At 42.9% G+C, this 26355-nt stretch overlaps 1 protein-coding gene and 1 pseudogene across 1 annotated transcript in view; one reads left to right on the top strand and one right to left on the bottom strand.

Annotated features, from left to right (window-relative positions):
• Cpe (carboxypeptidase E) overlaps positions 1-26355 on the bottom strand; it is a 100566-nt gene that overhangs the window by 42092 nt on the left and 32119 nt on the right. The gene's annotated exons all lie outside the window — the stretch shown is intronic.
• LOC101837439 lies at positions 12193-13390 on the top strand (annotated as a pseudogene).

Genomic DNA, 26355 nt, shown 5'->3' with positions numbered 1-26355 from the left:
CCCTCCCCCTCCCTTATCCCTCCCCAGCCTACTCCTCATAGGTTCAAAACAGGGCGGGCCTTCCATGGGCATCAACAGAGCATGGCATATCAAGTTGAGGCAGGACCGAGCTCTTCCCCTTGCATCAAGGCTGAGGTAAGCAACCCAGCATGGGGAATAGGTTACCAAAAACTAGTTCAAGTGGCAGGGACAGGTCCTGATCTCACTGCTAGGAGCCCCATAAGCAGATCAAGCTACACAGCTGTCACACACATGTAGAAGGCATAGGTCAATCCCATGCAGGCTCCCTAGCTGTAGGTCCAGAATCTGGGAGCTCCCATAAGCCCAGGTCAGCTGTCCCTGTGGGTTCTCTTATCATGCCCCCCTCTGTGTTCATATAATCCCTCCTCCCTCTCTTAAACAGGACTCTGAGAGCTCTGCCCAGTGCTTGACTGTGGATTTCTGCATCTGGGATGAAGGCTCTCAGATTTTTCTAACTGTTTTTAATTGTTTGAGAAATAAAAATAACTATAACTCAAGTTCAGCATGAGGTAAGAATTTCTTACCTGGGCAGATAATCAAAAGACCAAAATGTCCAGATAATCCAAGAGAAACAAACAAAACGTCATAGGACTCTCCATTGATGTAGCCATCTCGGAACTCTGAAAATGGGACTCCCTGCCATCTGCCTTCTACACCTGCTCCCCCTGCACCACTCAGCACACACCTTGTTTTCATACGTGTTTCACGCATATCTCTCCTGTCTCCAAAAGACCAGAAGAAAAACCTCAGCAGAGTCACAGCCATCTACTGATTCTACGTCTCTCTTAATGGAGACAGCCACACTAGCGCACACTCACAGACACATCAGTAACCAAGTGTCCCTTAATCTCTTGCCAACAGGATGATCATGTTCCAAGCAGACAATCATCCAGAACCTACAGTCTAGGGTTTGGTGTCATTATCATAATGGTTAAGTGTACAAAACTCACTGCGTCGGGGACTATTCCAAGGCACACACACACACACACACACACACACACACACACACTCATGGTTAGGAACTATTTCTTCTACATTTTACAGGCCAGGAACTTAAGGACCCTGGGAAATGCCAGGAGATCAACTTCCACTGTATCAGAGAGGTTTCCAGTGGTAGTAACAGGATTCCAGAAGATCTGGATCCATAGAAAAAGAACTTAACTCCTTGGTTTGATAGGATTTGGTGTCTTGAGACATTTCTTGCTCTGTAGTTAGGGCTCAAACTCACCATGCGGCTAGCTCAAGCAGGTTTTAAACCCACAATTCCTAGGAAACGGTATTGTTTTATGTCTTTATTCTCATGAAACAGAGTCTCATCCCAGAAACTTGATTGGCCAGGAATTCACGTTATAACCCAGGTGGTCCTCAAACTCAAAGCCACCTGCCTCAGCCACCCAAGTGTTAGTTAGCCACCATGGCTGGCCTATATTTGTTAATGTTTCACGAAATCTTATTCTACAGTAAGTACACTATATTTCTATTTGTCAAACAGCCTTCAAATGTCTTCTCTAAACTTATTTTTCTTTTGTCATGCATTTTTCCATATAGAAGCTCATAATTTATTTATTTTTCTTTTTTTACTTTAATTTTAAATAGCTTGCTGTACATGTCAATCCCGGTTCCCTCTCCTTCCCCTCCTCCCACACCCCTCCATCCTCCCCCCCCAGCCTCCCACCCTATCCCACTTCCTTCCACATAGGGGATATCCAGAGTCTGTCATTTCGCTCAGGGCAGGGTCCAGGCCCTCCCCTAAGAGTCCAGACTGAGAGAGCATCCCTCTTTGTGTTATGGACACATGAAGCCCATTTGTATGCCAGGGATAAATACTGATCTACTGCCCAGGGCCCCATAATTTATTAATAAAAACCCTCCAACTCATTTCCTAAATGGTATCTAGTGTTTCCTCTCCTTAAAAGAAAAATTAAGCCAATAAAAATGAAAATTGTACTGTATTTTAATTTTCAAATCCACAGCTTTGTGCCAGTGTGTGGAAGGGCAGGGAGGGAGAGAAGCTAGAAGTCTATTGTGCCAACTTCATTTTCCCTGATTTTTTTCAAAGTGAGAGAACAGTTGATACAGCCTCTTATGGAATCTAGACTGGCCTCCACCTCACTATACAACAGTCTAGGTAGAGGCCAGGAGGCATTTTCGTACCCAAGGCTCCCCACCTTTCCTTCCCTCAGGATGTGCTTGGCACTGGAATGTTTTCAATCCAGGGGCATCCGGGGAAATATAAAGCAACCATTCATAGTATTGTTATTAAGAATAGGATGTTAAACAATTTCCATCCTGTTAACATTTGCTGATGTGATACATGGAAAAAGAAACACTTCAGCACCTCCAAATCTCTAGGGAATTTTCCAGCACTAATGAGACAGTGCCTATGAAGAATGTACAAACTACAGAAGAAGACTCTTCAAGGCAAGTGCTTCCAACTTTAAAAAATAAGGCAGAGGCAGTGTTTTCCAGACCACTGCTTGGAATTCTCCCAGCACTGGTGCTGATGTCAGTTAGGGGCTGGGAACTATTGAGAAGGTACAAGAAAGAAATCCCAGGGATTGAGATGTGAATCAATAGTTAAGAGCACTGGCTGCTCTTCCAGAGGTCCTGAGTTCAATTCCCAGCAACCACGTGGTAGTTCACAACCATCTCTAGTGGGATCTGGGCCCTCTTCTGACATAAAGGTGTACATGCAGATAGAGCACTCATGTACATAAGATAAACAAGTCTTTAAAATAAAAAGAAAAGAAAGAAATCCTATATGTCAGAATAGGCTCAAAGCACCTAAGTTATTAGATGTTTTCTCTTGTCCATGCCATGATGCTCCTCAGAATTGTAAAATCAATATCATTTCCCAGAATCCTGCAAATCAGGCCACTGCCCCCAGAAACCATCACCTGAAAGGGGTGCAGCAGTGGTGGAGAAAGACTCTAAGCTGCTGTCTGGTTCATTTCTGTTGCAGATGGAACTGAGCAACTATCTACTTTGTACAGCAGAACATCATCTGTCCTGTAAAGGGGGCCTGGCCCACGGTGTCTAGAATTTTAGATAATTAAAAGAGATGGATTTGCTAGACATGCTGACCTATAATCCCAGCAGGCAAAAGAAGCAGCCATTCGAGTCCAGTTCAAGGCCAACCTGGGCTACATGGAGAGACCATGTCTCCAAATTTAAAATGGAAACAGAAAAGCAAACAAACAATAGATGGAGTCACTTTATGTGATGACGAAGGTTAGGGTCAAAGCCACTATTCTTTCTGCAACCCCATGGCTCATTGTTGGCCAAAGAATGCCCCAAGCCTTTTGGCTTAAGGCATCACAGCACAGCTGGCATGGTGAGACCTTGGAAAGGGTGCACACAGAGGGAAAGCAGAAAAGCAAATACACGTGCCTGTTTTTAGTGGATGAAAACCTACAAGTCGGGGAAGCCGAAGGGGGAGTGTTAAGTGAAGCTCTATGACTGAACAGTTGCATTGTGTAAAGGTGATCTTAAATTGGAAGGGGGTGCATGGGATAAAATCTAAAGATTTTAGACAGCAGCAAAGTCAGCCTTACAAACAAGTAAATGGCCTGTATTCTTTCTTCTGGATAATGAGGTGACCTAAGGAGACCTCTAAGCTCTCACAGGTCAGTCAGTCAAAGCCAGGGAAATTTTCAATTCTTGAGTCTTCCATTCTTGTCTCTGTCAGGAAGTGCCTTGGAGCTGGCACGTTCTCTACTCAGGACTTCCCTTCCTCAGAGGTAACACTTTATGTGACTGTTATGAAGGCTGGATCACTTAGAGACTTCTTCTGATCACATGCATTGGTGTAGTGTGTCAAAGAAGAAATGCTTTTAGTCCCTTGTCTCACCAATGATCTTTTATCTAGAATGCATCTCAAATGGATTTCTAGTAGGACCATGGCCCCAGTGTCTACATATGGAGACACGTACCATGCAACTCTAGCTCACATATCAGAAGTGAACATAACCTTCTTGGAGTATCTGTCTGGGGTTTTTCCTGAGTGGCCAAAGCACAGATGATCCTCCAGTGGTATTGAGACATGTGACATGTGTGAGGCTGAATCAAATCTTTAAGGTGATGTGAGTCACATTGCAAAAGTTGCTCCACCACTCTTCTGCTACAACACACTGTTCCTTTGATGTGGAGAACTGGCACTCCAGATGGCTCTCCCATGAATAATTTATTTCTCATAATTTCACAAGGAGATGAAACTTCTGTTGACTTATAAATCAGAACGATAAATAACAATAGGCTGGCTCCCTCTCCCCTCAACTAATTTCACCTCTCCCCTCCTCTCCTCCTTTATCCCTTTTTCTTTCATAAGATCTTCATGTTGCCCTACCAGGTTTTAAGTTTGGCCCAAACGCAAGCCACCTTTGGGGAATCACCAGGCAACTGAATTTTATGTTGTCATCTTTATGCTGGCACTGGTGTTGACATCACCAGCGGGGCTTTTTTGCTTTCAAGCATGAAGCCAGGCTACTTATCCATGATCATCTTCAGTGAGCTTGGCGCATGAAGGGTTTTTCATTATTTCTTTTCTAAAGCAGAATCACAGGAGTCAGTCTCTAGAGTGTTAAGCCCCCTGCTGATTACAAATCAGAAATTGCTGAAAACAACACGCATAACATAATAGCACATGTTCTAATCAGAAGGCCCTGGAGTCAAATCCACCTTTGCATCCGACTACTCAGTGTTAAAGTGACCAGTGTTGCGCTAAATGAAGCTAGGGCTCTTTACCCATCCTTTTGACCACTAGTGCTCAGGTGTTTTGCAAGCCTGTGAATCTGTCCACCGTTTCTAAGAAATCCTAGGGTGTTTCCATAGGTGGCCCCAGCACAGCGACTAGCATTTACCTTTAGCACTTGGTCACCCTGGAGCCAGGGTAGGCCTTATACCACATTACAATTATCTTCTCTTTCTCAAACCATTTCTACTTTCATCATTTATAACACCCATCATGTTTGACACTACGTCTTCAAACTCATCGTTTGTCTCCCTCCAGACACTGTAGGCATGCGGACAGAGGTTGCTTTGTTCTGTTCATCCTTAGTAGCTCAGTGTAGGGACAATCAGATAGATATTTGAAAGATACGTGCTGATGAAATGAATGGAGGGGGAAGCTCATCCAGCACAAATGGGCTCCAGATAAAGGTCAGAAAAGGTCAGATGATGCCTACTTGCCTCCCAGCTCTTTCTCCGGGGACTTAGGTGTATTTTCATACGTACCTGTTCTTTTGCCGAGACCAAAGCACCCTTCTGATGTCATACACTTTGTGTCTGGGAGAAGCCCTGGGTAGATCTCATCGTCAAACTTCGCCAACGTTTCTCAGATCTGTTCTTTCTCCTTCCACTACCTCGTTATCCCTCACTAGCTTATAAAACATTTTTCTGGGCTTCTGCCTCCAGAAGCAACCAGCCAACACCTCTCCCCCAGGCTTCAGAGTTTTTTTTTTCAAACATGAAGCAGAGAGCTTCTCTCTCAGAAGTCTGAATCCTTTCGCTTGAACCCCATCACTGGTATGTAGGTAGCCTGTGCTGATTTACAACATCTGACACTCATCTACCACCTCTCCCTGATTCACTCTTCACCCTCATGCCACAGAAAATTATTTAGAGCTCTGCTCACCTCCGCATGTGTGCTCACTGTTGCCTCTGCCTAGACGCCTTATTCCCCTACCTCGTGCAGACTCTCTTACTCATCTCGTTCAAGTGTTAGCTCCTTCAGGGAAAAAAAACTCTCTGAATTCTCCCCACATCCCACATCCTGTCCCTAAATTGTCAGGCTTTCTTCCCACAATATCCAATTAATGAAGATAACAAAGCTAGCGCGGCACCATGCGGAGTCGACATGTTCACTTGTCGTCTGGAACAGGACTTTCAAGTTACAGCAACGTAGACATTTGAGAGCACCGCTTATTGTTCACATATCAGGAGGAGGAAAGCAACTCACAACAAAGAGATCTGACGACCTAACAGCCTAGCTCTAAGTGATGCCACCAGTATCCGGAGCCAGAGTTCACTCACAGACAGCAGGCAGAGACGCCCAGTGCACAGCTGGCCACCATAGTAAGGAAAGAGCAGTGAGTAGATACTATCTTTGTAGCAGATGATCCTGTGAGCCACATTCCTACAGAAGGATGGAGGCGTGTCACAGCCTCAGCTGTGCTTCGCTGCATCAAGCAAGGTGCTGGACACTCAACAGTCACCAAGGTCAGAGACAGGCCAGAGGCAGGAGATCCTGGCAGGAGGTGCAATTACTGAAGAGTCCGTTATTCAGGTACATTGGACCAACATCTGCAGAGCTGCCTGGAGCCAGGAGTCTTAGGAGCCCTCCAAAGTTTTATCTCATCCTGTTTCTGATTGGTGTACGTCACCAGCTCCCAGGGCTTTGCTGGTTACATAGTGCTCACTTCTGAGGCCTGTAGGTCCTGATGCCAGGATGTTGAGCAGGAGTGCCTCCATAATAGTGTTGCTTTATATTCTAAGTGTTGACAACATTTGTCCAGTATTAGACAGTGAGCTCAAGATCTATCACTGTTACTTCCCCTTTTATATTTGTTATATCTAGGATCTGACAGATTGCCTAAACTATAACTTAGCAGTCATGGTTTGATTGTAAAATGAGCTGCACAATTCATGTCTGAACACTTAGTGTCAGCTGGTGGCAATGATGGGAGATGATGGAGAACCATTCGGGAGGTGTAGCCTTCCCAGCAGCACTTGGTCATTGGGAGTGGCCATTTGAGGGTTACTTCCTGGTCTTTCTCTGCTTCCAGGTCCCGTTACCATGTAAGGAGTCCTACTACACACTCCTGTTTCCATGGGTCCAGCCATTCCTGCTGCCTTTCCCACACTAAGAAGTGGAATCCCCTGGGACACTGTGAGCTGAAATAAATTCTTCCTCCCTTAAGCAGCTTCAGTCAGGTATATTGTCACAGGGATGAGAAACAGCTCCCACCCTGCCTTGACTGCTGAAGGGCCACAGTTACCAGCGTTGCTAATGCAGCCATACACAGCAGAAGCCATGCTTTTCCTATCCCTTCTAGTTCTCAAACCTGTCTAATGTGCCTCTGCTTTATAGCAAATGTTATTAAGTCATTTTCCTGGCTTTTCTCCTGGAAGGAAAACAACTGCATTCCTTTATAATAATATTCATTCTCCCGGCCTAAAATAAGCTTTGTGATTTTTTTCTGTATCCCCTCTAAGTTCCCATAGGATCCTTTGATTTTCCTGATTATATTCCAGAACAAGTGATAATAATTAGTAGATGCATGTTAGAAATAAAAGGGATGCCTTGGTGTAGGGCCCTGGCAAGTGATCTTGTTGTTGTGTGGACACATGGCATTTATTTTTCAAAGCGTTAGCTTGGTATAAGGGAGTGTATCTAGACTACATTTAGCAAAATCAACATCATGATCCCAGCCCCTTGCTGGCAAAGCAATCCTGAAGAAGTTGCTTGTTCCTAGTTCTATCATCTATCAGATGAGATCATTAACCACACAATAAAAGGTTGTGACAAGGTGAAGTTATAATCAAATACCAGAGCAATGGCTTGAAACATCCATAAGCTGAAAAATGTTAGATGGATGGACTATTTGTTTCCTTTATAATCTATGTGTGCTCCGTGCTCAGTGCAATAACTACATATATATTTCTCTACAGTTTGCTAATAAGCTAAGAATCATCCACTTGCATTGAGTAAAGCCAATTCAAGTATTTTGCTCAATGAGAACATGTTGAGCAGGGTGTGTCTGGTGTTGTCATGTGAGGATACATGTGCAGATATGTAGCTGAGTTTTTACTTTGCATCAGGGTCCCCGCTCCTACTTGCTTCCTTGGTACTTGGCATGTTCCTCTGTTTGTCTGTTCTCCACTTGGGATTTGCCCAACTGGCTACAGATGAAACTCAGAAGAGTTGGCTTTCCTAAGCTAAGGAGGAGAGGCCCTGCTTTGTTCCCAGACCAAGCCTTCATCCATGGTTGGTTGGAGGCCACAGAAGAAGGATGCTAAGCCAGACCCTCCACATACCCTGTGAACACAGGCATCTATAACTGCAAGCATCATGACTGAACTTGATATTTGAGAGTTTTGTATCAAAATGTATCTTCGTCTTTAAAGTTCAGCCATCTAGTAGGTTTTCTTCAGGTCACTGAAGTGCCTTTAGTCTGTTGAAATGTCCCTAGACATATGGTCAATTTATCTATAAAAATACATTTTGAGAAGAACACAAACATGTGTGATTGGGCCAGCGTTTTTCAGTACCCGGCTGTTTCTTATTTAGTTTATTCTAATGATGTAATGCAAAGAGGTTTTAACAATGTGTGCAGTGGTTCTTTGTGCTTTAACACAAGAATTCCAAGATTTACCCAAAGAACTCTTCCTCCTCTGACAAGCACTTTGCTTGTCTTTCCTTTACCCCACCTTTTTTTTGGTAGCATAAAAGATCCTGACATTTCTATGCTCTCAGAAAACTGTTTGTTATGTGCAAAGTCATACCCCTTTCATCTCATTGACTCAATCATGGATGTGTAGCTATAGCTCTCCCAACAATTGTGGCCAACCAGATCTGAAGAGCTGGATAACATACTCTCAGATACCAAGTATGCCTGCAGCTACTCTTCCTGCACACAGCTTCTTAACTAGTAGTATCTCTCTCTTATTTCCAGTAGCTCATAGTTATCAATAGGTTATTAAATTCAGGATTCAGGACTATCAAGATGGGCAAGCAGACCCAAGCACTCAACGCACAAGCCTGACAGCCTGAGTTCTCTCCCCAGAACCCACATAAAGGCTGAAGGAGAGAACTGCCTCCCCAGAGTCGTCCTCTGACCTCTACACAGCACACATTACATGCATGCCCACACACACGTAGCATACATGATATGCATGCCCCACACACATGTCAAGCATGCCTACTTACACACAATAATAATAAATAAAATTTAAATTCAGAATTCAGTGTAACATGTGCCAGGTGGATGCTGTGTTCCTCATCCCATCAAACTCTTCAGGTACTGGAAATAAAGGGCTGAAAAAAATAAAATCCTCAATATCTAGAGTTGAAGCAAATGACATGGTGCTGCATGTAGGTCACAAATAGTCAAATGTAGACAACTGTGTGTCGTTCAGCCTGGTTTTTCTTGGGGAAATCTGGGTCCTTTACAGCTTCCAGTTGAACAATACATCTCTATTTTCACCTTGTCTCTCCAATTTGAAAGTATTTCTCTCAGTCATTTCTGGTTTGTTCCAGCATAATGAACCTCTTGTCAGTTTGACATACAAGTGCATCACTGGTTAGTCACAACCTTTCATTTCTCATTCATTCCCAGGATCTTGCATTAAAAATATAAATGACTTTAAAATTTTCATAGTCTGCCAGTCTGAACTTCCACTGACAGAGTCTGGGAAACAGGAAAGAACCTAAAAGATATGCATGGTACCCAAGAGAAGAGAAATGAGGCAAGATCCTCTGAACAGATGGGGAACACGGCGAGGGGTGGGGGGAAGGGGGACTTGGGAAATAGAGAGGGGGAGAAGTGGAGAGAGAGTAGGTCGTGGAGGAAAAGGAACGTTGACTGGTGGGGTAGGATAGGGGGAAGAGGGAATCATAGGTTAGAAGACAGATCAGGCACCAGTGAGACCTCTAGTGACCTAAAGGGATGACACCAATTGGCAAGCTAAGCAATAGTGGAAAAAACACCTCGAGTGCCCATTCCTGATAGTGAACTTGATGTCTATCCAGTGACTGATGGAAACAGAGACAAACACCCACAGTTAAACACTGAACAGAACCCAAGGAACCCAGCGACAGAGAGAGAGGAGTGATGAGCAAATTGGCAAAGAATGGGCTAGCAAAACCAGCAGAGACAGCTGATCCGAACAGGGGAGACCTCTTGGACCCCAGACTGACAGCTGGGAGGCCAGCATGGGACCGATCCAGACCCCCTGAATGTGAGAGTCAGTGAGGAGGCCTGGGCTACCTATGGGGTCCTGAGAAGTGAATCAGTGTTTATCCCTCAAATACTAACAGACATTGTGTGTCCATAACACAAAGAGGGTTGCTCCCTCTGCCTGGACTCTTAGGGGAGTGCCTGGACCCTACCCTGAGTGAAATGATAGACTCTAGATATCCCCTATTCGAAGGAATTGGCAATAGGGTGGGAGGATGGGGGGATGGTAGGGGGTACAGGAGGAGGGGAGGGAGAGGGAACTGGGATTGACATGTAAAACAAGCTATTTAAAATTAAAATTAAAAAAATTCATAGTCTTTACAAATTCAAACACATTCAAAGTTCAGCCTCTTTAAAATAGCCAATCTATTAAACTCCAAAGTCTCTCAACTGGGAGCTTCTATAAAATAAAATATAAGATAAAATAAAATAATTAAGTGCTGCCTTTCTTCAAGATAAAGAATCAGGGCATAGTCACAATCAAATCAAAGTAAAAACAAACCCCAAAGTTGTCAATAACTCAACATCCAATATCTTGGATCCACTCATGATTTTCCGGGCTCCTCCAAAGGGTCTGGGTCACTTCTCCATCCTGACCCTCTGCAACACACACACTTGTCTTCTGAGTTCAGATCACTCCCCTCCAGGACTGCTGCTGCTCTTAGTTGTCATCCCATGGTAGTAACATCTCCAAAATGCTGGCCTCTTCTGCAGCTACTTGGCTGAACTTTCTCCAATAGCTTCTCATAGGCTCTCTTCATAGTGTCATTCTTCAGATTCTCTTCATGACTCCTTCAAATCCTGGGCCTTCAACTGCCAGTGGGCTGCCCCTTCACCAAGCCTCAGTGGCTCTCCATGACCCCTTCATGCCTTCAAAACAGTTCCATCCTGGGTGACTCTTACACTTCCAAGTTTGACTGCCAGCATGAGGTACAACCTTGGCTGCTCCTAGAACACAGCTTCTGTGTGCTGGACTCTCAGGAAAGACTTCCCAGAAGATTTCACCTCGATGACACTGGTCTCTTCTTAATCTTCACTAATTTCTCAATTCCAGCCAAGTATCCCAGCAAATCAAAGGTTTCACTTTAGTAGTTCTGGTATATTGTTAAGCACAGCTGATTCTTCAGGCCCAGCTAACCAGAACCACAGAATTCACATGTCAGGACTCAGTCTTCTGCCTTACCTTAAACATCATTATCTTCCAAAGTTCCTACAGAACAGGTCACCAAGCACTAAACACTCAATGAATTTTCTTTGACAAAGTTCCAAAGTCCTTCCACAATCCTCTTCAAAACACATGGTTAGATATGTCACATAAACACCCCACTCCTGGTACCAACTTCTTACCTAGCATTTCTATTGCTGGGATGAAACACCATGATAACCAAAAAGCAAGCTGGGAAGGAGGAAAGGATTTATTTGGCATGTTTCTGTATCACAATTAATCATCAAAGGAAGTCAGAACAGGAACTCAAGCAGTGCTGGAACCTGGAGGCAGGAGCTAATACAGAGGCAATGAAGGTGTGTTACTTTTCTGCTTACTCTCTGTGGCCTGTTCTGCCTGCTTTCTTATTGAACCCAGCAGTGCCACCCCAGGTATGTCACCATCCACAACTGGCTGGGCCCTAACCCATCAATCACCAATTACGAAAATGCCCTACGAGCTTCCCAGGAGCCTAATCTTACCAGACATTTCTCAATAGAGGCTTCCTCCTCTCAGATGACCCTATATTGTGTCAAGTTGACATAAAACTATCTAGAACATCATGGAAGTAAAAGTTACAAAGCTGTATGGATATAGCTGAAAGCACATAAGTCGTCATGAAGGGACAGGGGAAGTTTCCCTGAGACAGTGGCATTTCAACTGGGAACAGACAGTTGAGTGGGAGTTAAGTAATTTTCTTCAGGGAGAGGAAAAGCAGCCCACATAAAGGCAAAACTTTCAAGGATCTGAAGGAAATAAGGCCAGCAGTTTATGCAGGAAATAAGGACAATGAACTTTGCAGGAAACAAGGCAATAGGAATTGTACAAAGAGAGCAAAACCAAAAAACAAAGGGACTTGCAGGAGCAGGAACAAGAAGTGTCACTCTCCTGAGCTACTTGAGCAATTAATTAGCATTAAGCAATAACCTGACAAGAGTCAGAGGGATCATGAGCTACAACAGGGAACAGAGATCTCTAGAACACCAAAATCCACTATGGTCTGTTTTATAAACAAAGTTTTATTAGAACATGGCCTTGACCCTCTGCCATCTCGTTAAGACAGTGCAGGTGCCTCTCTCGTGTGCATCTCCTGAGGTTCTGGAGGTCTCTGGGAAGATTCCTGGTGTGTTGCAGAGATCCTGGGAAAACAGCGACACTAGCAACTCCAACGGATGAGGATGTTGGATTTTCCAGCTAAGTTGATTTCTGAGTGCTTTGGAATCCCCATGAGAACTCAGAAATGGCAAAAAGTTTTTGACTATGTCTCTGTCTGCAAGGACAAAACTGTTACAAATGGGGGAGGGGAGTGTAGCTTCCATGAGGAGTGTAGCTTCCATGAGGAGGAAGTGAAGAAGATACTGGAGCAGTTTCCTGGTGGATCCGTTGACCTTCAGAAGAATCAGAATGGCACTGGCGTTCTCACTCTAAACGACCCCAATAAAATGAATGCCTTCTCAGGTGTCATGATGCTACAACTTCTGGAAAGGGTAGCTGAATTGGAAAATTGGACAGAAGGGAAAGGCCTCATTGTCCATGGTGCAAAAAATACTTTTTGCTCAGGATCTGATCTGAATGCTGTGAAAGCACTCTCCACTTCAAAGAATGGAGTGGCCTTGTCTATGTTCATGCAGAATGCCTTGACGAGATTCATGAGACTACCACTGACAAGCTTTGTTCTGGTTCAAGGCTAGGCAATGGTTGGAGGAGCAGAATTGACTACAGTATATGATTTCAGATTAATGACTGTGGAGAGTGTGAGCAGATTTGTCCACAAGGAGATGGGTATAGTTCCAAGCTGGGGTGGGACCAGCCGGCTGGTTGAAATCGTAGGCAGCAGACAAGCTCTCAAAATGTGAAGTGGGACCCTCACACTGGATTCCAAGAAAGCTTTAAACGTTTGTTGATGAGGTCTCACAGTCTTCCGATGAGGCTAAGACTCAAGGAGAGGCACAAGGGTGGTTAGAGCAATTCATCAGTGGGCCTCCAGATATCATTAGAGGGTTAAAAAAAATTCTGTTTGTTCAGGCAGAGAGCTGTACTTAGAGGAAGCATTGCGGAATGAAAGAGATGTTTTAGGAACACTGTGGGGTGGACCTGCAAACCTAGAGGCTAAGAGAGGGAAACACACTAAATAGGTTTTAAAATATGGGTGTACTGCAAGTTGAAGCTGCAATGAGAACACGGATGGAAGTGAAGTGATATTAAGAATGAGCAGCAGAATTCATTTGAAATTGACTGCTAATACGCTTATGTGGCTTGGATGATATTTTTCATATCCCAATTGGTTGGTTCTTCTTTTCTAACATTTGCTTAAACCACTTCCAACAATTTCTACATTCCTACAGTAATTCTTATCCTAGAGCCAAAGATCAATTTTCAAACAGAAAATCTATTCTTGGGGACTGGAGAAATGGCTCAGAGGTTAAGAGCAATAGCACTGGATAGTCTTCCAAAGGTCCTCAGTTCAATTCCCAGCAACCACATGGTGGCTCACAATCATCTATAATGAGATCTGATGCCCTCTTCTGGCATGCATGCCAGAACACTGTATGCATAATAAATAAAGAAAGAATGAAAAGAAAATCTATTCTTTGGCTTATCTTTTGTAACATATTTATTAATTTAAATTTTAAGGCAGGGTCTTAAACTTATTATGTACCCAAGGGTAGCCTTGAAATTCTAATCCCCCGTCACCATCTCCCAAATGCTGGTATATACTATTACATCTGGCCATTTTGTTCTTTCTTAAGTTGATGTAATTTACATAAACAAAATTAAAAACCAAAGACCTCAGTAAATTTTTCTTATGAAGCAAAAAGAAGGGAGGATTAGAGGCGTGTAAGAAATATTTGTCATTTGTTCTGCTCTGTACACTTAGGATACTGATGGGAAATGGCCCTTTAATGGGGAAAAGAAACGGTGCATCTTTGCTGAACTTGGAGCTTTAGTTGGTCTTTTTAACTGTGTTTCAAACGACCCACTAAACAGTGAAAGCCACTACGGAGAGCACTGACTGGCTGTACAAAGTAGCTTTGCATTGTTCCCTGGAATTCTAAAGCCAGTGGTAAAATAGTGCTGTTGATGTGGTTTCATAGTTGAAACTATTAAAGTTAATGTGAAGCATCATTAAACATTTTCATTTTTATCAGATTTATTTTTTGAATAATACTTAACTTAAATTCTTGTGTGGTTGTCTTTTAAAAAACTACGCAGATTGGGAACATCGGGGGAGGGAACCAGGAAAAAGAGAGGGGGATAAAAGGAGGGGAGAAGAAGGTATGGGGGAGCAAGAAGACAGAGTCAAGGTAAAAATAGAGGAGAGCAGTATAAGAGATACCATAATAGGTGGAGTCATTATAGGTTTGATGAGAGAGCTGACACTAGTGAGATCTCCAGAGATCTACAAGGATAACACCAACTGGAAAACTAAGTAATAGCAGAGAGACTACATTAATAGCCCCTCCATGATGATAAGGTTGATGACTAACTTATATGCCATCCTAGAACCTTCATCCAGTGACTGATGGAGGCAGAGACAGATACCCCAGCTAAACACTGAACTGACCCCCCTGGAACCCAGTGACAGAGATGGAGGAGTGATGAACAAAGGGGTCAAGACCGTGCTGGTGAAACCCACAAATACAGCTCTGACTGGACAAGGGGGAGCTCTTGAACCCCAGACTGATAGCTGAGAGGCCAACAGGGGACTGATCCAGACTCCATGAATGTAGGAGGCCTCAACAATCTCTGGGGCCTTAGGTAGTAGATCAGTGTTTACCATGGCATATGAATGAGCCCATTCCACATGAAGGGATGTTCTCTCAGCCTGGACACATGGGGAAGGGCCTAAATCCTGCCCTGGATGAAATGACAGACTTTGGAGATCCCCCCAAGGAGGGCCTCACCCTCCCTGGGGAATGATGTGGGGATTGGGTGGGGGGCTGGAGGGGCTGGCGGAGGGACAAGGGAGGAGGGGAGGGAGAGGGAGCTGGGATTGACATGTGAAGCATACATGTTTCTGATTTTTTTTAATTTTTTTTAAATTTTATTTTCCAGTTTAAATTTAGATAAGAATCAAGGTTGCTTCACAAGTCAGTTCCAGGTCCCTCTCCCATTCCCTCCCTTCCTCCCGTGCCCTCCACCCCCCCGTTATCCCCTCATTTCTCCAGGGAGGGTGAGGCCCTCCATGGGGGTGTCCATAGTGTGTCATTTCATATAGGGCAGGGCCTAGACCCTTCCCCAAGAGTTCAGGGTGAGAGTGCACCTCACATTGTTCTATTGGAGTCCAAAGTCCGTGTGTATACTTGGGATGGGTACTGATCTGCTGCCCAAGGGTCAATAGATTACCTAGACCCCCTCACTGACACCCAGATTCAGGGGGTCTTGATCAGTCCCATGCTGGCTTCCCAGGCTAATGCCTGGGATTCAAGAGTTAACCTTTGTCTGGTCAGCTGTTTCTGGGGGTTAGACCAGCCCAGTCTTAATCCCTTTGATCATCAGTCCTCCCTCTCTGTTACTGGCTTTCTTGAGTTCAGCTCAGTACTTAACCAAGGGAGTCTGCCTCTTCTTCGATCAGCCACTAAATAAAGTTTCTGTTTCCCAGACTCTCTGGCCATAGGATTGTAGGCTGGCACTCCCCAGATCTATGTCTAAAATCCATATATGAGAGAGTACATGCCATGTTTCTCTTTTTGTGACGGCGTTACCTCACTCAGGATGGTTTCTTCTAGTGTCATCCATTTGCCTGCGAATCTCATGATTCCATTATTTTTTTCTGCTGAATAGTACTCCATTGTGTAGATGTACTACATTTTCTCTATCCACTCTTCAGGTGAGGGACATCTAGGTTGCTTCCACGTTCTGGCAATTACAAATAAAGCTGCTATGAACATAGTGGAACAGACATCTTTGTTGTATGAATGGGCATCTTTTGGATATATGCCTAAGAGTGGAGTTGCTGGGTCTTGTGGTAGGTTTATTCCCAATTTTCTGAGGAATCTCCACACTGATTTCCAAAGTGGCTGAACCAGTTGGCACTCCCACCAGCAATGGAGGAGTGTCCCCCTTTCACCACATCCTCTCCAGCATAAATTGTCATTGGTGTTTTTGATTTTAGCCATTCTGACAGGGGTGAGATGGTATCTGAGAGTTGTTTTGATTTGCATTTCCCGGATGGCTAAGGATGTTGAGCACTTTCTCAAGTGCCTCTCAGCCATTTTAGACTCCTCTATTGAAAACTCTCTATTTAGTTCTGCAGCCCACTTTTTAATAGGGTCCTTTGGTGTTTTGGAGACTTGCTTCTTGAGTTCTTTGTAAATTTTGGAGATCAACCCTCTGTCAGATGTGGGATTAGTGAATATGTCCAAAAAAAAAAGAGCACAGCCTTGTCTGTTTGTTGTCAGCTATATGCGCTTCCTCGTACTGCTAGGAGGGAGGTGCTCTGGGACAACGAAGCCAGAAATCCTTATCTGGCCCTGTACAGAAAGCGTTCCATGACTTCTAGGTTGAGGAATCCATCAGCAGGGCTAAGGCGGTAACAAGGAAAATAGGTCAGGGGGCACTAGTAAAGCTTGCACAGGAGACCCATTGACTTAACCCGGGATGGACATGTGGATTGCGAAGAGCAACCAGCAAAGCTGAAACTTAAATAGAATTGAGCCTGGCCTGCTGGTGCACACTCTGAATCCCAGCACTCAGGAGGCAGAGACTGGTGAGTCTCTGAGTTCCTGGCCAGCCTGGTCTAGAGAGTGAGTTCCACAACAGCCAGGGATACCTAATAATGATCTCCTATCTAAAAAATTATTATTATAATTGTGGAATTGTGGGGCTAGAGAAATGGCTTCCTCGTTGCTCTTTGGCAGCTTTCCTACTTACTACATTTTAAATGTCTTCATATCCAAGCATGCTGGCTTTCACACGTCGTTGCCAAAATTTCTCAGTTCTTTTGGGACTTACTTTCAAAATATCACCATTGTATCATTTATATAGAAAGAGACGGATGTATCGTTTTCATGTATTACAAAATGTTGAGGGAGCAGGACAGTAGAATGAGGAAAGCATGGACTTGTCATAAACCCTCCCCCACCATCAACAGAGACCCTGCTTAGATGGTACCAACTGCTTCACAGAGAGTTGAATCTCTGAAATGGGCTTCTGTATGGAGGGTGTCTGCTCTGGAGCCTAAATGTGTTTTCTTCCTTCTCCTCCTCTGTTACTCAGCAAGATAGCCAGTCCTGCCAACCTTTTATAAAAGTATTGTTTTGTAATGATAATATATCTAAGTCATTGCCAGACTGGTATGAAAGATACCAAAACAAGTGCTGTTGATAACACATGTCTTGATGAGATTTGGATAGCAGAAGCAGGGGACCACATTAGGATAGAGAAATTTGACTATAGCATGGAGATAAATCAACTCCTGAAACCTTGTGCAATAGACAAAAGACAACTGAAACAAGCAAGTCAGGAGGCTGATAAGAGGCAGGGGCATGGTGGAAACTGCAGGACTACAGCCCTGGCTTCATTCCAGAGCCTGCTGCCTCACAGAAAGCTAGGGCAGGCGCCAAAGAAGCCTTTGCAGTGGTCATCAAGAGGTGAGATCCTGGAAAAGGCCAGAAAACAGGGCTGCTTGTGAGCACTGCCAAGAGAGTTTTTTCTGAAAACAGAATGTGCTGGGCCACAGGTAAGCGCAATCCTCACTACACATCAAGGAATTGTCTCTTTGAAGTAGACACAATTAAAGAAAACCAAAACCAATCAAAATGCAAGATTGTGGAGGCCAGTCCCAATGAATACATCTACAAAACAACTCCCACACCCAAGGCTCAGAGAACATTGTGGAAGAAGGGCAGAGAGGTTGCAAGAGTCGGGATCAGGAGTTGTTGTGAGACTGTGTCTCCTAGGACTGTCAGAAGCTACCCTTTAAAGTCTTACCAACATGACTGCCTAAACATGAGTTGAACAAGTACAACAATAGACATGTGAACATGGACCCCGGAGGCGGGGGCAAAACAGGGAGCAAGACTGTGAGGCCTCAACCCAACACAAAGAACTACAGGCAACTGAGAGCTGGAGAAATAGCCTACTGCCTGTTTAATTCCAAATGGTCAGCCCTGAACACATACATGCCAGTAACATTACTCAGATTGAGCAGGTTATTTAGGTGTGTGTGTGTGTGTGTGTGTGTGTGTGTGTGTGTGTGTGTGTGTTCATATGCATATAACAACAATTAGTGAAAAAAGAGGCCTTGACTTTGAAAGAGGGGTATATTGGAGAGTTTGGAGAAATGGTGTAACTGTATCATGATCTTGAGAATAAAAGAATCAAAGGGGACAAGAAAAAAATAAAACAAAAATGCTGGGCCAGTAGTAATGTTATAGCTGCCAGGCCTTGTGTGGTGTCACTCTCTTATTAGTTTCCTCTGAACTGTCACACCAGCGTTTTCACACAACCCAAATATTTAGCTTTAATCATTTCCTGGTGGTTCTTTTTACTTTTTTTGAAACACAACAATTCCAAACAATCTCACCCTAAATTTCACTCTTTTTCTAGGCTTGAAAAGTATGTATCATTTAGCAACATTTTCAGATTTTTGTAGAAAAGATTCATTTAAATGAAAGTTATTAATCTAAAAATACATCTATATATGCAAATAAATGTATATATAAATATATACATATAATTTTTTAGATAGGGTCTCATGTATCCCAGCTAGCTTTAAACTTGCCTTGGATGACTTTGAATATCTAATCCCCCTTCCCAAGTGCAGCTACCTATCCCAGTTTTATGGAATATTGGGGATCAAATCCAGAGTTTTGTGCCTGCTAGGTGAGCACTCTAACAACTGAACTACATCCCTAGCCCCTAGACTTGTATTTTTTCAAACACAACATGAAATAAGGACTATATGTTAATCCCTAAGAGTTTTCTACAATCAATTATAAGCTCCAGAAAGTCCTTGCTTTTTTCCTGTGGGAATGTACACCAGAAATGTAGGTTGCATATTAATACAGGTTTAATGTGTTAACTTCAAAGCATCCCTGAAATAGAATCTTGAGGATATCGAAATAAGTATCACTCTGAAACCCTACACAAGCCCTTAGAAACCCTACACAACCCCTTACACTGAGAAAGTTAAGCACCTCCCCCCAAAAAAACTTTTATATTATTTTGCTGCACAGTTTGTTTTATACTACTTCAAGAAACTTTGTGCAAAATTCCCAAAGTGACATTTTCCTTAGAGAACAAAACGCCCTTGTAACAAGTATGACTAAGATTATTTCTTCCAAAGACTGAGTCAACACATGCAATCAATTTAGCCACAGATGGTAACTTATTACTTACAAGCAGTAATTCTTTTAGGATGAAAGCTGTCCCTAGAATATGTGATTCCTACAGCTATGAAAAAGTGATTTTAAAGACAAAGACTCTTGGGTGAGATATTTAACTTGGTGATAGAATTGCTTAGTGAACTCAAAGTCCTGGGTTTTGATCCTCAACATCAAACAGTGTATGTATGTTGCACCCCCATTGGGGGGATTGCCAACCAATCAATTTTCAAGAGCCACCCAATAACAATTATAATACTATATTTTTCTTTTTTCCTATTTACATTCAATTTTTAAATAATCAAAAACGAAAAATCATAGGTTCATGATAATTATCTATAGAGAAGCTCCTAACCCAGCCATAACTTTCCAAATAATGTCATGATTTCCCTAAAAATCAGACGTTTCCTACCTATCTATTAGTCATGCACACAGTATAAAAAGCAACCCTTGAATCACAGGATAAACAAAGGCTTAAAATGACTCTTTGTCTTGGCTGGTTATTTTCTTAACCTGTGTGTTGTTTATATAAGCATCATAATTTTAAAATTTTGTTGAAAAGAGAAAAGAATCTTTTCACTATGCTTATTGTGGGGATACTTTCGTATAACTCGGACTGGCAGACATACTGAAAATGGAAGAGGCAGGAAATGCTGCATTAACAGTCTCCAAAGAGGACAGCTTGCTGAGCCTTGCTGAGTTGTCTGTCAATCATCTCAATGTGCAGAGCGAGGCGGAGTTCTGGGAATAGCAGCCTCTAACCAAAGTGCTGAGACACTTGAGCCAGGCATGCACCGTTAATCCCAGCACTCAGGAGGCAGAGGCAGGAAGATCTCTTTGACTTTGAGACTGGCCTGGTCTACACAATGAGTTTTGTCTTATCATGTGAGTGCCCTGAATTCCAAATACAGAGAAGCTTTTCTGCAAAAACTTACAGCTTCCATCTTCAAGTTGCTTATAAAAGCATCTGTTGGAAGAGTTTGTTGTCCAGACTGCCAGCTCCCCAGTAAATGTTCAGAGACTTAATATTTATTACAAATGCTCAGCCAACAGCTCAGGCTTATAACTAGCTCTTACTACTTAAATTAACTCAATTCTGTTAATCTATATATTTCCATGTGGCTCTTGGCTTTACCTGTCCTCCATTGTGTCTTTCTCCCTCTGCATCTCCTGGCAACTCGTCAGACTCTGCCCTTTTTCTTCCCAGCATTCTCTCTGTTCTGAAAATCCTGCTTGTCTATCAACCAATCAGTTTTTTACTAACAATGAGAGCAACACATTTTCACAGTGTACAGAAGGACTATTCAAGAGCAGGCATCTATAGGTTTCTCCCAAGCTCATACAGGCATCACCTTGCTCTGTTGGCTTTGGTGATCAGGTCATCTGTGTTGCTGGGAAGCTACCCTGTGTGCCATACGGTGTTGAGTGGTGTCTCCCACCTCTACCTACTAGCGGCTTCTTCACTAACCACTGTCTGCACCTACCCTGACCTTAGTGTAACAACTAAAACCCTCTTCAGGCACAGTCAGTGTCCTGAATGGAAAAACTACTGCAGCCGAGAACCGCCTTCTGGAAACATCTTTGACTACCTGGAAATGTAAGTGGTTTTTTATTTAAATTTTAAATTAGAAACAAGGTTGCTTTACATGTCAATCCCATGTCCCTCTCCCTTTCCCTCCCCTCCTCCCACGCCCTCCCTCCAACTCCCCCACACCCCCTCATTTCCCCAGGGAGGCATCTGATAACTGGTAGACTTTAATTCTATCTTCTCTTTCTCAGACAGCTAAATTATGCTGTTTTCCAGAATAAGAAAAAGACAAAGCTGATTTTTTTTCATGCCTTCTCTATGGAAACACCTTGAGAAGACATCTGGCGATGACCTGTATAGTCCTTAGTTCAGACAAGTGTGGTGATGTGTGAATGCAATCTCAGCACTTGAGAAATAGAAGCGAGAAGATCAGGGGTCAAGGTCATTCTTAGTGACATAGAAAGTTTAAGGCCAGCCCGAGCTGTGTGAGAAATGGACTGTGTGAGACAATAAAACAATCAACATATATATAAATAGGAAGATAGTCCTTAGACTGAAAAGATTAACTCAAGAACCATAATACATATAAAAGAATCACTGGTACTTTTTTTTAACAAAATAAGTATACAGAGACTTAAAATCAGAATTAAAATACTAAATACAAAGAAAAGTATGTTCTCATAATAACAATGTCATAAATTTTTATTATTTTTATAATAAGCAAAGTGGAATTAAAAAGTTTGGGTTTGAGCTTGGGTTTTTTTTGTTTTGTTTCTTTGTTTTTTGTTTTGTTTTGTGTTTTGTATTTTTAAAAAATAATTACAGAAACCAAAAGTAAAAGAGGAATAGTGAGATGGTTCCACAGGTAGAAGCATTTGCACACATGTCTGATGACCCGAGTCTGATCCCTGGATGCCCCAGGGTAGCAGGAGAAATCTTACTCCTGAGAGTAGTTCTCTGACCTCCACAGAACTGAAATGCGACAGGCACACCCTCATGAGCATTCGTGGATCTCTGTGATTTAAAGGCCAGCTAGGTCTACATGATGAGTTCCAGCCTAACCCTGGCTACACAGTAAGACCCTATCTCAAGAAGAGAAGAGAAGAGCAGAGCAGAGGAGGGGAGGGGAGGGGAGAGAAGGGGAAGGAAGGGAAGGGAAGGGAAAGGAAAGAAAAGGAAGAGAAGGAAAGGGAAAGAAAGAAAAGAAGCCAAGGAAAAGAAAAGAAGGAAAGAAGAGGAAGAATTATATACTGAAAGGAAATTTAGAGTTAGATATTTTAATATTTTAAATTTATTCATAATTAACATTCATTTGGGAAGATGGCATGGGAGAGACCATCCTTATGCACCCAGGGCATGTGGAAACCAGAGGATAACTTTCAGTACTCAGGTTTTGCCTTCCACTCTATGGGTTCCAGGGGTTGAACTCAAGTTATCAGTCTTGGCAGCAAACACTTTTATCACTGAGTCATCTCACCAGCCCCCATCCCCAACACACACACAAAATGAAGTGCTTGTCTCAGAAGCAGGAAGATTTCCATGAGCTTGAGGCCAATGTTGTCTGCATTGCAAGTTGAAGGCTAGCCAGGGTGACATAGTAAGACCCTGTCTCAAAATAAAGTCAAAGAAAGCAATTAAAATATTTTATAAAACAGTAGTCAGGTATTGGTGGCACATGCCTTTAATCCCAGCACTCAGGAGGCAGAGGCATGCGGATCTCTGTGAGTTCAAGGCCAGCCTGGTCTATAGATCAAGTTCCAGGACAGCCTCCAAAACAATACAGAGAAACCTTGTCTCGAAAAACCAAAAAACCAAAAACCAAAACAAAACACAAAAAAGTAGTAGTGACATTTTATACTCAAAGAAAATGTCATAGCTTCAATTGTTTTTCCAGTTTACATATAAAAATAAATAAACCAAACAACCTTTATAATATAAATTAATGAGAAAGTTCCTTTTCAAAGGTAAGTCATAGTTAAAATATATGTGGTTAACTATTGGAAGAAAAGGCAATGACTTGAATAAATAAATTGGAAAACTCCTTACTTTAAATAGTAAAGAAATAGACCAGCATTCCTCAAACTGGTGTTAAAGAAAAAAAATCAAAGTCAGTTGGTAATTTCAGTAGCTGGAGAAGTCTTCCTCTACACAGTGAGTCCTTACTTTTGCAGTTCTTGGAATCATTAAATCAACTTCAAAAGTTCTTTCCCCTTTCACTTAAAGCCTTCTCAGATCTTTTCTTATGCTAATGTGTACTTTGAATCCTCAAGTAGGGTATTTAGTACAATTTCCCAAGCTAATCCGCCCCACTTTTTAAGTATTCTGTAGAGAAGGGCTCAGAAAAGCTGAACTAGATAAACAAACCTCTTACAAGACTACAAAAGAAAAAAAAACTAGGATAATGAATGAATTAGGCTAGAAACAATAAGAAGGAAATCAGGAATTGAGAGAAATAGTATAAAATGCAATGCCATGCAGAAGTACAGACAGTTTGACGTGGGAGACTGACCCCAGGACACAATGGCCGTCCACACCAGCTCCCCCATTTATAGAGTATGCCCACTTCAGAGAGAATATTAAGTGGGATGACAAGACCATTCAAAAGGTAAGCACATGAAGTCTACTGATCTTAGCCTGGGAATCAGGCAAGAGAGACTTCCTCCCAGACCCTTAAAGTGCCTTCATTGAGCCCATAAAACAAACGGACCACAAACAAGCTAACAGGAGAAACGGCTTTGGAATAACCTGCAAATGTGTGGGAATCCCAGGAAGTTGTGAAACCCAAAGAAGCAGCAGATGGCTGGCACTCACACAGCATTCTGAGCTACAGCATATAAAAGCACTGGTTTTCTGCAGGTCCATGGTAGAGGAAGGCCTGTTGGGGGCATGGGTACAGACGCTGACAGAATGTTGCAACATGACTAACATTGTTCTTTGCAAATAAATTGTCTTAAGCAGTGAGCTTCAGCAAAGTCAGCATAGATGGCTGCCTGTAGATGGCTGCACAAGGCAACAGAAAACCACAGCATTCCATCTGGAGAAATTGCTTTTGATCTTTTGCAAGTTAAAAATATCTCAGGAGGCTGGTGACCTCAGTCCTTGAGCAACCCAGGAGGGAGGGATATGAATGTGAAACGAGCTTGGACTACATAATAATCTCAAGCTCAGTCTAAGATATGTAGCAAGACCCTGTCTCAAAAGCAATTGCATGTGGGGGGAGGTAGTAAGACATCCATCTACATTAGCAGCAAAAATAGTATTTGCAGAAGAATGACTGAGATGCATTACCACATTGGCAAACCTGCTATAATCTCCCAGAAGAGACAAACAAAATATTTTCATTTTCTGAACTGAACTTTGGTATATTTTACTCAAAATAAGAGAAAAGGTTGTTTCATGATTAAAGGCACATTAATCATGACTGGCATTCCCTGTATCCTATTCTAAAATACCTTTCTAAGGAGGAATGGGGTAGGGGGAAGCAAACCCTGTGTAAAGCATGTCCTCCTACAATTAGAAACCTATCATTTCTGTCTTAGATGTCAAGAAGGAAGCTTCGTTACATGAAAATGTGCAAGAAGCAAAACTTCCATCCTAGTGGAATGATCCTGGTCACATTTCTTTATCCAGACACAAATACACCAATACCATCCTCCCTTGCTGTACTAGCAAAGAGTTTTAATTTCTTCACAAAGCCTCAAACTACAAATAGGTGGTTTTATAGTCTGTGATTTTTATCGCAACCAGCCCTCACGAACACTTCCTGCTACCATCTGTCTCTTTGAGGGCCAACATGCACTTTCCTTGGCTTATTTTTCACCAGTCTGTTGTCTGGCATTTTCTCTCACCACCTTCTGTCGCTCTGGGATTCTGGATAGCTGCTCCTGTCTGATTCACCTAAGCTCTTCCCACTCTTGTGTGTCCTGATTTTTCCAATTGGTCTGGAATGCCAACCAGCAGGCTGAGTTCTCGTTCATACATCCTTAGCTGATTCTCTCTCTCTCTCTCTCTCTCTCTCTCTCTCTCTCTCTCTCTCTCTCTCTTTCTCTCTCTCTCTCTCTTATCTCTGTATGTGCATGTGCATGTGTATGCGCTTGCGCGGGCACACATGCACATGCATGCGTGCGAGTGTGTGTGTGTGTATGTGTGTGTGTGTGTGTGTGTGTGCGCGCGTGCGTATGCGCAAATGTGGAGGCCAGAGGCTGATGTCAGGGAATTCGCTCCATCACTGCCCTATCACTCTCCATCTTCTGTTTTTGAAACGGCCTCTCACCGAATCTGGAGCTCACCAATTGGTTACACTAGCTGGCCAATGAGCCCCAGAGATTCTCCTGTCTCTATCTCTCTGGGACTACATTTCTTTGGCTGTTGAGGGTCAAAACTCAGACCCTTGTATTTGTACAACATCTACTTTACCTACTGAGCTATCACTGCAACCTACTTGTGTTTTAAAAACAGCACCCTTACACTACTCCTCACCACGGTGTCCAGTGACTACTTGCATTTACGATCATTGGTTTGGGGGAAAGGTTTAGAGTGCATGAAACTCTCAGGTCCCTTAGAATTCACTTCCAATGCTGCCTATAACAGCAGGTTGTGAATCTGATGCCTGAAGTCTTCCATAATTTTCATTTAGTGAAATATTCCTTACATATAGAAACAACCCAAACTGCAGGCTCTGTTAACACTGAACAGTAAATGAGTCACAGTTTTCAAACCTCTCACTTACTGTAAATTATTTCTTAGGTGGTTGTGGTAGTTTGAATGTAACTGGTCCCCATATCTCATAGTGAGTGACACTATTAGGAAGTGTGGCTTTGTTTGGAGTTGGTATAGCCTTGCTGGAGGAAGTGTGTCATCATAGGGGCAGGCTTTGAGGTTTCCTATGCTCAGGATACCACCCAGTGTGTCAGTTGATTTCCTGTTGCCTGCAAGATGTATGATCTCAGCTACTCTAGCACAATGTCTGCCTGTACACCACCGTGATGATGAACTGAACCTCTGAGCGAGCCACCCCAATTAAATGTGGTCTTAATAAGAGTTACCGTGGTCATGTTATCTCTTCACATCAAGAAAAAAACCCTAAGACAGTCGCCATCATGGCCTAAGCAAGGCTGCAGGATCTGGGAATTCAGTAGGTTAGTTGAACAAAAAAAAAAAAATAGGGCCTGGAGAGATGCCTAATTGGTTAAGCAAATTAGTTGCTCTTGTCAAGGACTGGGATTTTGCTGTGGGATAATCCTTTTGCACACTGTGAAGACATGTTGTGCTCATTGTTAATAAAAAGCTGATTGGTTGATGGCTAAGTAGGATTTGGGG

The sequence above is a fragment of the Mesocricetus auratus genome, unplaced genomic scaffold (genome assembly GCF_017639785.1).
Source record: "Mesocricetus auratus isolate SY011 unplaced genomic scaffold, BCM_Maur_2.0 Super-Scaffold_6731, whole genome shotgun sequence".
Lineage (NCBI taxonomy): Eukaryota > Metazoa > Chordata > Mammalia > Rodentia > Cricetidae > Mesocricetus > Mesocricetus auratus.
This window is presented reverse-complemented; position numbering and strand designations above follow the sequence as displayed.